Source organism: Gopherus flavomarginatus, chromosome 3, assembly GCF_025201925.1.
Source record: "Gopherus flavomarginatus isolate rGopFla2 chromosome 3, rGopFla2.mat.asm, whole genome shotgun sequence".
Taxonomy (NCBI): Eukaryota; Metazoa; Chordata; order Testudines; family Testudinidae; genus Gopherus; species Gopherus flavomarginatus.
In genome coordinates, this window is record NC_066619.1 from 143,042,059 (window position 1) to 143,053,171 (window position 11,113).

Sequence of the window (11,113 nt, forward strand, 5' to 3'; positions counted from 1 at the left end):
CGGAGCGCTGGGCGCAGCCCCCTCTAGCCGCCAGGCCGGGACCTCCCCAGCCCGCCGGCGCCCCGGCAGCCGCCAGCCCCATGCTCCGCGCCGGGCCGGCTCCGGAGAGAGGAGCGCCGCGCCGCGCTGGTCCGCCTCCGTGCGTGGCCGGCCGGCCCCCCGGCCAGGGGTGGGACACAGCCCGGCCGCCAGGCTCCGCCCCCAGCGCCGGGGACGCCGCCCTCCCGGCTTCCTTCAGCCCTGCCTGGGCTCCGCGCCCCGCGCCCCGCCGATCCCTTCGCCCCAGTGCCTGGGAGCGCCGCCCCCGGTCCCCGACAGCCCGGCTGCCCCGGATCTGGCGCCCGCCCGCCCCCCGGAGTGACGGGTCCGCCTGTAGAACAGCGCCGCCTGCTGCTGTGTCCTCACCCCGGCGGGGTCTGCAGCCGCCCGGTGCGGCTCACAGCGCAGCAGGGTCCCCTTGAGTTACAGGTGTCAGCGGTGCTGCTCTGGAGCTGCTCCCAATGAAGCCAGTCCGGACTCCGGTTTAGCATGGCTCTGAGCACACTGTCTTCAGGGCAGGAGCCGATCCAGCTTCAGCCTCCCTGGGTCTGACCTCAGAGCAGGGCTGTCAGCCGCCTGGGGAGCACTAGCTCTGGGGGCACTGCTCTGCTGGGAGCCCGACAGATGGGAAGCAGTGCAGCATGTAAGAGCAGGGCTGCTGGGTCCTAGAGAGCACCAAATGCAGCACAGTCTGAGGGACGGATTGGCTGTTGGGGTCTCTGGGATGGGGTGGGGAAGCGAACTCACCTGTAGGGTGACCAGATGTCTAGATTTTACAGGGACCATCCTGAGTTTTTGGTCTTTTTTATATATAGGCTCCTATTCCCCACCCCCACCCCCATCCAGATTTTTTCACATTTGCTGTCTGGTCACCCTGGGTGGGGGTAATTGGTACCTCTATAAGACAAAGCCCCAAATATTGGGACTGGCTCTATAAAATCAGGACATCTGGATCTGGTCACCCTGGCTGGGGAGTGCGTCTCTCCCCCAGGCTGGCAGCAATCCATCTCATCTGGAGGGAACTGCACAGGGCAGGATGAGCTGCTGTGGCTCCATGAGTGCCCCGTCCCTGAGACCAGATGTTGTGCTAACTTCACCATGGTCCGTTGGGCTGGCGGTGGTGCCCATTGGTGTGTGATCGGACCTGAGGGTTTCTGCTGTTGCCACTCTGCACCCCAAAAGGTGGATTTGGGGGTCCTGCAGTTTTCCACCTATCTCCTCCTCTGCTGCAGCTGTTGGACCAGCAGGCTTGGGGATTGTCATTTAACAAATTTGTTCGCCAAAAATGCTTTCTAACAATCCTGAATTCAATTTCAATATTTAACAGAGTGCAGGAACCTAGAGCAGTGGTCCCCAACGACACGGCAGCAAGTGGTGTCATCCAGAGGTATCGCCACTGAAATGCTGCCGAATTTCGGTGGCATTTCCGCAGATGCTCATCCACCAGCCAGTACGCAGGTGCGCTGAGAGGCCCCTGTGGGCACCATGGCACCCACAGGCACCGCTTTGGGAACCCCTGACCTAGAGAGCTTCCTGAAGCACAGATGATCATTTTGATTTAAATGGACTTGAACTGTTTCAAGAATTGAGTACACTGTCATCAATGTTGCCACATACAAAATCGATGATGGACATTGTACAGTTTACTCATACCAGCAAACTTGTTGACATATCCTATGTGTACATTGCCACTCGTATTCTACTGACAATTCCTGTAACAGTGGCATCAGGAGAACGGAGTTTCTCAAAACTAAAGCTCATTAAAAACTATCTCCGCTCTACAATGAGTTAGGAACACTTGATTGGTCTTGCTATTCTTGCACTCAAACAAGACATCACTTTGTCTTTGTATACAATGACATTATTCCTGATTTTGCAGCCCAAAAAGCCAGAAAGATTGCTTTTAAATTAAAAACAAATCCTTGTTTCAATACCTCTTCATAGAAATTTCCAATAAAATGTTGACAAATTAAAAACATTATATTATTTGCATCATTCTGTCAAATCAGAATTTTTTCTATAGTGCTACTTCTTCAGTGCTAGTCCATCAGCATTACAGTGTGCTTCATTAAGTTAAACTGGTTTTCATAACATTCATGTGGCAAGTTTTCCAATATTGTAGGCCTATGTTTGTGTTAATAAGAGCAAGACAGGCACAGGGGCAGCAGTTTAATAATCCCACCTAGGGCACCATAAATCCTAAGGACGGCCCTGCCTCAGAGCATTCAGTATCCCTGTTTCACTATGTGCTTCCCGCAGCGAGTCCGCCTGGGCTGGGCAGGGCTTCTGAGGAAGCCAAAGGACCCTGCACCCCAACTCCACAGTCAGCCATGACTCTGAGCCAGTGAGTAAAACAGAAGGTTTATTGGTCCACGGGAACACAACATAGCACAGAACTTATTAGCACAGAAATCAGTGATTTTTCAGCCAAGTCCATATTAGGAGAACCTCAGACGCCCTGGACTCCCCCCTCCTTGAGCCCCGCATGGCAGACTGCCCTGAACTCTGCTGCCTGGCCTCTGACACGCCTGTTGCTCTTCCTCTGGTCTTTGTCCTCCTTCCCAGGCAAAGTGTCACCTGGTTGCATCCCGCTCCTGCTTCTCAGGTTATGAAGGCCACCGGCCATAGCTTACATACAGACAGCTGGAGCAGTCTCATCTGCCCCAAGGGCCTCAGCAATGGTGACACACCCAATTCCCACCACCGAGGCATTGGTGTAACGCACAGGGAAACTGAGGTACAGTGTTCATACAGGACAGTAAGACACATACAACATAACAAGGGGGAAAACCCCACTTTGTCACATGGGGTTGTGAAATCAGACTGTCACTTTCTCTGCACCCCAACTGCTGGTGGTGGGGGAGTGTCTTTTGCCAATAGTGACACACATTTGCTAGACAACAGTAGAATATTGGGTAGAACAGTAGAATATTGCTAATGTAGGGCTATCCCTAGCCATTTGTGGAGGGCTTTGTGGGGCCCCAGGCCTCCCCCCCAAGGTCTGGGAGGCAGGAGCTGTGGGGGGCCACTTATGGGGGCGCCACAGGCCCAGAGTGGCCCAGGGGATTAACGGAGGTCCAGGAGCAGTCTGCTCCGCTTCCCTCACCCCGGCACCAGCCGTGTCGCTTGGGAGAGGGTGCTTGGGGGAAGGGATCCCCCCCACCGTCAGCAGCGGGAAACGGAACAGCCTGGCCCTAGCCCACTCTACTCCACCAGCTTCCAGCTGCAGCGCTCTGCTTCCTCTTGCCAGTGAGAGCCGGGGGCATGCTTTCCCCAACCCAGGCGACATGCCTGGGGCCAGGGCAAGGGAAGTGGAGTGGGCTGGGGCCGTGTCTCTCTGCTTTCCGCTGCTGGTGAGTGTGGGTTACTCCACTTCCCGCTGCTGCCAGTGAGTGCGGGGTTGCTGGGGGAAGAAGTGGAATGGGGGCGGGCCAGGGGTGGAGCAGCGGGGAAGGGTAAGAGGGAGTTGTCCTGGGCCTGACACTCCCCTAGGGACGGCCCTGCTCCTTGAAAGGGGGACAGCCAAGGGATAGGGCTGGTCGCCAGGGCTGGTGCTGCCACTTATGCAGCATGCAGCTGCCTAGGGCACCATGAAATTTGGGGCAATTTGGTGCTCCAAATTTCATGGTGCCCTAGGCAGCTGCGTGTGCTGCATATGCCTAAGGACGGCCCTGGGTATTGGGATTTCTGGGTTCTGTGCCTGGTCCTGCGAGGGGAATTTGGTCTAGTGGTTGCAGACCAGCCTTTCTGAAAGGCAGCATGACTGAGAGTTGATCCACCCTTTCAGAGATCTGTGTTCTAGCTCTGCCAGAAGCAATGTTTATGAAGGAAGGGAATGGTGCTTGCTGGCCTTCTACAGATGACTATGAACAAGACCTCAGAAAGAAGAGTTGTACAACAGACTGAAATAATAGCTGCTGGTGAATGAGCGAGCACTAGAACTCAAGAGCTCCTGGCTTCTCACTCTGCCCATCTTTCCCAGGGTACTTTGGGCAAGAGGATTTTTCACATTTGCCCCACATGCCACCTTGGATTTCCAACAACAACCTGGAATCCATGTTGGGTACCCTTCTTCCCCACCCCTTTGGGTTTTGATGCTTTTTTCCGCCCAAAGGCAGGAAACTGGTAGGTCACTTGACTGAGAGTCTGCCCAGCAACTGGGACAGTATATAAAGCCAGTTCACCAGTCAGGTGGGGCTGCCCATCCTGGAGGCAGAGTGTGCTGCTGTTCTAAGAAATAGCTAGTGCTGCTGTCTACTTGATAGGTAGGCCTAGTACCACATCAGGGTTGCAGGAGGGTTTCTTACCTTGCACGCATAGGATGGCCCATCATCTGCTGTTCTGATTGTTCAACTGACATCCACCCTCAATGACACACAAAAAGAAAATCTACGAGAAGAAGACAGAGTGGTCATTTCACTGTCCTGAGGTCCTATTTCTAGTACCTGCCAGTCTCACCTGGATCGGGAGTCCAGCCAGTTGTATTGGTGTGAGCTACCTATCAAGCTGCAAGAGTATGGTAAAGGAGCAACATATGTCCGTATGCTAGCCTAATCTGGGGGTCAATCTTGGGTCAGGGCTTTAAGCCCTCTATTCTGTTATAGCCTTCCTAGGCTTGTGTTTAGCCCCTTTCCTGTTACATTTGGGAGTCCTTTAGTGTTTATTTGATATGCTTACATGTGTTCACTTATCTGTGTTTTACCTACTTGCTTAACTGTTGACCTGTTAATAAATATGTTCCCTGTTTTGTGCTTTATCCTTTGTCTGTTTTCTTTGGGAAGAACAAACCTGTTGATAGACATGGGGTGGGGAGATGAACCTCAGACTGGTTCCCCTGGCCAAGGTATACAATCCAGTCAACAGAGGGTCTCTCTTTTTCTAGAGCTGAGCTCTCCTTGGTAGTGGGACACTATCTTGAATACAGGGACTATTGTAGAAAAAAAATCAGGACAGGTGGCAACTCTGTCCTAGTGCCCACCTCTGCTTTTCTAACTACCCACCGAACTGCTGCTGCACTTACCATCTCAGCTTCCTGTCTGCTCCATTTGTGTTGCCGCAAACTACTCCCATCTCTGTCACAGGGTCACCCCAAGACTTATCTTGTAGGTCTTTCGGGGCAGGAAGATGGACTCTCCCCATAGTCTTCTCAAAGTGACAGCTGGCCTGGGCAAGCACTTTAGCACTCCATCTTCTGTCTTGCAAGGTGTGCCAAGGAGCCACACTGCGAACCAAATATTCTGGGGGAAATCCCCTTCCCTTTCCCCACTGCGGAGCCAGCCAGACCAGCTCCCAAATGAAGCTGGCTGAACCCATGGCCTACTTTTCAAAGGTAGTGCCCTGGAGAAGTCCTGTTTCCTCTTCTGATGGGAATCCTACCACAGATGGGAAAAGATCAAACATGGGAGTAGTGCGCAGTTCCCTTTCCTCCATCAGATTGGGTCCAGAGAGATCCCTTCTCCCACACTTCTGCCCTTAGGCCTGGGCAAGGGAGTGCTAAGCCCCTTTTCCACACACCACCACACCAAGGGACCCACTATTGAATACCGCACTGTAGACAGAACTCACAGATTTTTTCCATCACATCATCTAAAGACTTCTCTACACTACAGCTTCCATCACTGTGTCATTGTGAAGGACTGAACCTGATTCTAGTTTGCTACTGTCGATTAGGCCCAGGAGGGAGTGACGGGACAGATGCTGCAGAAGGAGTAATAGAGGAGGGAGGTACAGACAGAGACGGGAAGGGGCACACTGGGAGGCAATATTAGGCAGAAGACAAAACTAGTGGAGAAGGAAGGGAGTATTGGGTCTGTTACTAGAAATAGGAGGACAAGTGGGGGAATACTTTCAGAGAAGAAGGATGGTCCAGTGGTTGTGGTGCTAGCCAATGACTCTGGAGACCTGCATTTGTTTCTCTGCTCTCCCATAGATCCCTGCATGGCCTTGCACAAGTCTGTGCCTCAGTTCCCCTAGCTGCCTCATGGGGACAATAGCACTACTCTGACTCAAAGGGATGTAGGAGGGTAAATATATTAAAGGTTGTGAGGTGGTCAAACACTACCATAAAGGGGGCTACCGCAATACCTAAGATAGGTGGAAATGAAGGGGAAAGCAGAGCAGTAGATTGGCAGAGAGAAACACAAGTAGGCTAAAGGAAAGGTGCTATAAAGATGCAGAAAGGAGTAGAGAAACTGACAATGCCAGGAGCCAAATAAGACAAGGGGCTTTGAAGGTGGAGAAATGTGGACCTTGAAAAATAATGATGAAAAGCTGTGTGGCGATACAGCAATACACAAAGAGTATTGATGAGATCACAAATAATGCTAATGATAACTGTGTTGACAGAATATAAGTACACTTCTGTAAGGCATATGACTTTCTGCTGCATGTATGCACTGTAGTTGGAATCATGTCGGTCCCAGGATATTAGAGCGAGAAGGTGAGTGATCTTTTATTGGACCAACTTCTGTTGATGAGAGAGACAAGCCACACAGAGCTCTGCTTCAGGTCTGGGAAAGGTATTCCCAGCATGACAGCTAAATAAAAGGTGGGAGTTCGGGAAAGATTTCTTTCTGGATGGGTTTCTCATCAAGTATACTGTGAGTGAAAGCTCTGATTGAACACACCTAGTTGTCACTTGCCACCCCATACTGGAACCCATATGGCATACCGTCAAACAACTACAACTCATACAGTGAGGACCAGAAATCTTTCCTGAAACCCCTCTTATGCCCTTCAAGCAACCCCCCAACTTCTCCAAGCTCATCATCAGAGCAAGCTCCCAACAGACCAGGACACACCAACTCAAAGTGGCACCAGACCCTGTCACAACAACAGATGCAAAACCTGCAGACACATCTCCACTGCTACAATAATCAACAACCCCGACAACGCACTGTGACATACTATACCTTGGGGAAGCATCCTGTAACCCCCATATTCCTCATCTGTGTATAATGGTGATATTGCATATAAAACATGCCATCAGGGGAACGGTTATGGTCTGCTGAAAGTCATTTCTCTGTCCATATATGTATGTCATTAATGCATATGAAGTTATGAGAATATGTTGTATGGTGGTCACTAAACATGCTGTAAATTGAGGAATCAACCAGATATTAGGTCCCCAGAGGCAACAGCACGGAAAATAACCAACGCCTGGGCGGGTGTCAAACAACCCATCAACAGCCATTGGTCAGCATGGGAGCTACAATGCAGTGACTCACCTGCATGAGGCCACACCGGGCGAATTGCTCAATCTTGCCTGGAGACTCAGCAATGCCCCAGACATGCCTGGACTTGTGTGTTCCCCAAGCACATGTGATTGAGGGTATAAAACAGAACAGAGCAGGCCCATGAGTCACCTTTCTCCTTCACCCACCTACGCTGCAAGCATCAAGGACACTCTGAAGACTCCAACTGAGGGGACTGGCCCAGGTTTCAAGGGTGAAATCTGTGTACTATGAACTGCAATATCCAGTAGGTTGAGAAAAACCAGTTAATCTAGATGTTGCCCAGTTTAACAGGATTGAGAGTTTAGACTGTGTGCTTATATTTTATTTTATCTTGTTTTATTTTGGTAACTAACACTGACTTTTTCCTACCACATAATAATTTTAAATCTTTCTTTTATAGTCCATAAATTTGTTTTACCGTTTATCTTTACCAGTCAGCTTGCCTGAAGTGTTTGGTAATCTGCTCAGGTTTGCAAAGGCTGGCGTATATCCACTTTCCACTGATGAAGTGGTCAACATTCCTGGGGTACCGTGCTGAGAGCTGGGGCTATTTGGCTGGTGCCTTTTCCTGTGTGATTCAGGAGTGGGTCTGGGAGCATCCATGCAATCTAGCTGGGTGTGGGGCTCCACATGCAGTTGTGCTGAGTCATGACAGCTCCTGGAGGGGTTGCTGCTGGTCATTAGCAAGGCATTGTGAGAGACAGCTCAGGCTAGTGAGACTTCAGGGGGACACAGCAGTCCCACAGTCTCAGGCTGCACCCCGAGGATCCCGTAACACAAACCTTTCAAGATCCATGAATCAAACAAGCCAGTCACAACATGTGGTGTACCTCAGCCAGTGCACTAAATGCCACAATAACAACTATTTGGGTGAAACCAGACACTAGGCTCTCGAATGAACTCAAAATGATAAACGCCCTATCACCTGTGCGTGAACACTTTTCACAGAGCTATCACTCTATATCTGACCTCTCAGTCCTCATCCTCAAAGGAAACCTGCACAACACTTTCAAAAGATGAGCCTGGGAGCTTAAATTCTCCTCCTTTAATGACTCAAACACTAAAAATCATGGACTGAACAGAAACACTGGATTTATGGTTTTTTACAACAATCTGTAACTCTCTTTTTGTCCTATGATGGCAGAGGTGTTAATGCATATGTGTTAACTACTTATGCTGAACAATCTTTTCCACTTTGCATTTAGCTGTGATGCTAGCATGTACCTTTCCCAGACTTGAAGAAGAGCTCTGTGTGGCTCCAAAGCTTCTCTCTCACCAACAAAAGTTGATCCAATAAAAGATATTACCGCACCCATCTTGTTTTACTGCTGCATGACACTCTAAAAAACTATACAAAACCAATGTGGCCCACATTAAATGGACTAAAATTTGGCTAAGTGATAGATCTCCAAAAATAATTGTAAATGGGGAATAGCCATCTAATGGAACCATTTCCAGTGAGATCCACAGGGATCTGTTTTCGCCCCAATTCTATTTAATGTCTTTATCATGGATTGTCAAGTTTCCTTCCCCATTCTGAACTTTAGGGTACAGATGTGGGGGACCTGCATGAGAAGCTCTAAGCTCAATTAACAGCTTAGATCTGGTCTGGCTGCCACCACCCCCAAGCACTCCCTTCCCTGGGTAGCGTGGAGAGACTTCACCAATTTCCTGGTAAACACAGATCCAAACCCCTTGGATCTTAAAACAAGAAGAAATTAGTCATCCCCCCTCCTTTCTCCCACCAACTCCTGGTGGATCCAGATCCAACTGCCTTGGATCTAAAAACAAGGAAAAATCAATCAGGTTACTTTAAAAAAAGGCTGTTAATTAAAGAAAAGAAAGGTAAAAGAAAACCGTCTGGGAGAGATTAGCATACCAGCTACTCTCACACAGGGCCGGTGCTACCATTTAGGCAGCCTAGGCAATCATCTAGGGCGCCAGGATTATTGAGGGGGCGGCATTTTGCCGGGGGGGGCAGGCGGCTCCGGTTGATCTGCTGCAGTAGTGCCTGAGGAGGGTCTGTTGGTCCGCGGCTCCGGTGGAGCTGCCGCAGTCATGCCTGCAGATGATTGGCTGCTCCCATGGCTCCGGTGGACCTCCTGCAGACATGCCTGCGGCAGCTCCGCCAGACCCAAGGACCAACAGACTCTCCGCAGGAATGACTGCGGCAGCTCCACCGGAGCAGCGGGATCAGCGCGGGGGGCAGCGAAATGGCCGTGCGCCTAGGATGCGAGAGACCCTGGCGCCGGTCCTGCTCTCACAGACAACAGATTCAAAATACAGAGGATGTTCCCCTGGGCAAAACTTAATTACACCAATGAAAATACCCAAATATTCAATTTGATTCTTCCTCTAATTGCACAAGACAGGTTACAAAGAAATAAACATAAACCTATTTATCCCTTTCTAAAACTTACTACTCTAGTAAGAGGCTGGTTCCTTGAGCTTTTTCACTCTGGCTGAAACTGAAACTCTGACTAAACAAAGGAAACTTCCCTCCTTCCTTTTGAAACATCTTGTTCCCCCATTGGTTCCTCTGGTCAGGTGTCAGCTAGGCTAGGTGAACTTCTTAACCCTTTACAGGTAAAAGAGGCATTAACCCTTAACTATCTGTTTATGACACGAATCTACAGTGTTGCCAACTTAGCAATTTTTTCACTAGATTTAGTGACTTTTTTATTTCCCTAGTGAGGAAATAAGTGTCAAAGGGACCAGTAACAAATCTAGCGACTTTCACTGCTGATTACAGTGACAGAGAAAGAAGTCGCCAATTTATATAGTCACAAAAATCATTCCCAAGCAGCACAATAGTGTTAATAAAATCCATGCCATGCTCTTCTTACTGCGTTCTGTAGCGCACCAAGTCACTGTCATTACGTCTCACTTGGGCATGTCCTTGGAAGGACGCACATTCCAGGGCTTGGGCTGAGAGGCTGGGAACAAGAGGAAGGGTTTAACTCAAGCTCCTGGTGGCAGAATAAATGCTTAGCACATAACTGGGTATTAACTTTGATTCCTTGGTGGCGGGGAGGGGGTGAAAAGCCAGATCTAATGAGGAGGGGAGGCTGGAAGAGGGGAGGATACAACTGTCCCTCAGGGGAAAAGTTATGATCGTCTGCTTAGTAAAAAACATTAGAGACCAGGGCAGGCACCACTTCCTGGGTAAGGGTGATTGTAGACGGGCCAGACTCACCCCTGCAGCGCCTCCTGCTGGTGACTTCGGAAATTAGCTCAATTTCCAGCCTGGAGCGCCCTCTGCAAGCCGGTGATCAGCCTGTTCTCTGGCCTCGAGTCCCTCCCTGGACCCTGGTGCCTCTTTCAGCTGGGTCTCCCACTCCCAGGGGAATTCCCACCCCACTATCCCCACTTTGCCTCAGTGTTGGCTACTGCCCAGTCTCCATCTAGCCCCCGTTCCCTGAAGCAGACTGCAGTATAAGCCACTCATCTTCGGCAAAGGGGTTTGGACCTGTTGCCTTTGCCTACCCCTGGGCTGCCCCCTGCAACCCCCAGTACCTCTTGGTCTAATGCTGGGGCGCAGCCTGGGGCTTTCCAGGCAGGAGCTCCTCAGCTCCTCTGCCTTTCCCCAGCCCTGTTCCACTCTAGATACCTTGTCTAGCTCCCTGCAGCCAGGCCCTCCTTCCTCTATAGGCAAAGGGAGAGTTGAGCTCCTGGCTCCCAGCCTCTTTATAGGGCCAGCTGTGGCCTAATTGGGATGTGGCCCAGCTGTGGCCACTTCCCCAATCAGCCCAGCTCTTTCCTTCCACAGTCCCAGCCCTCTGCAGGTCTGGCTTTAACCCCTCAGGGCAGGAGCTGGTAACCACCCTGCTACAGTGATA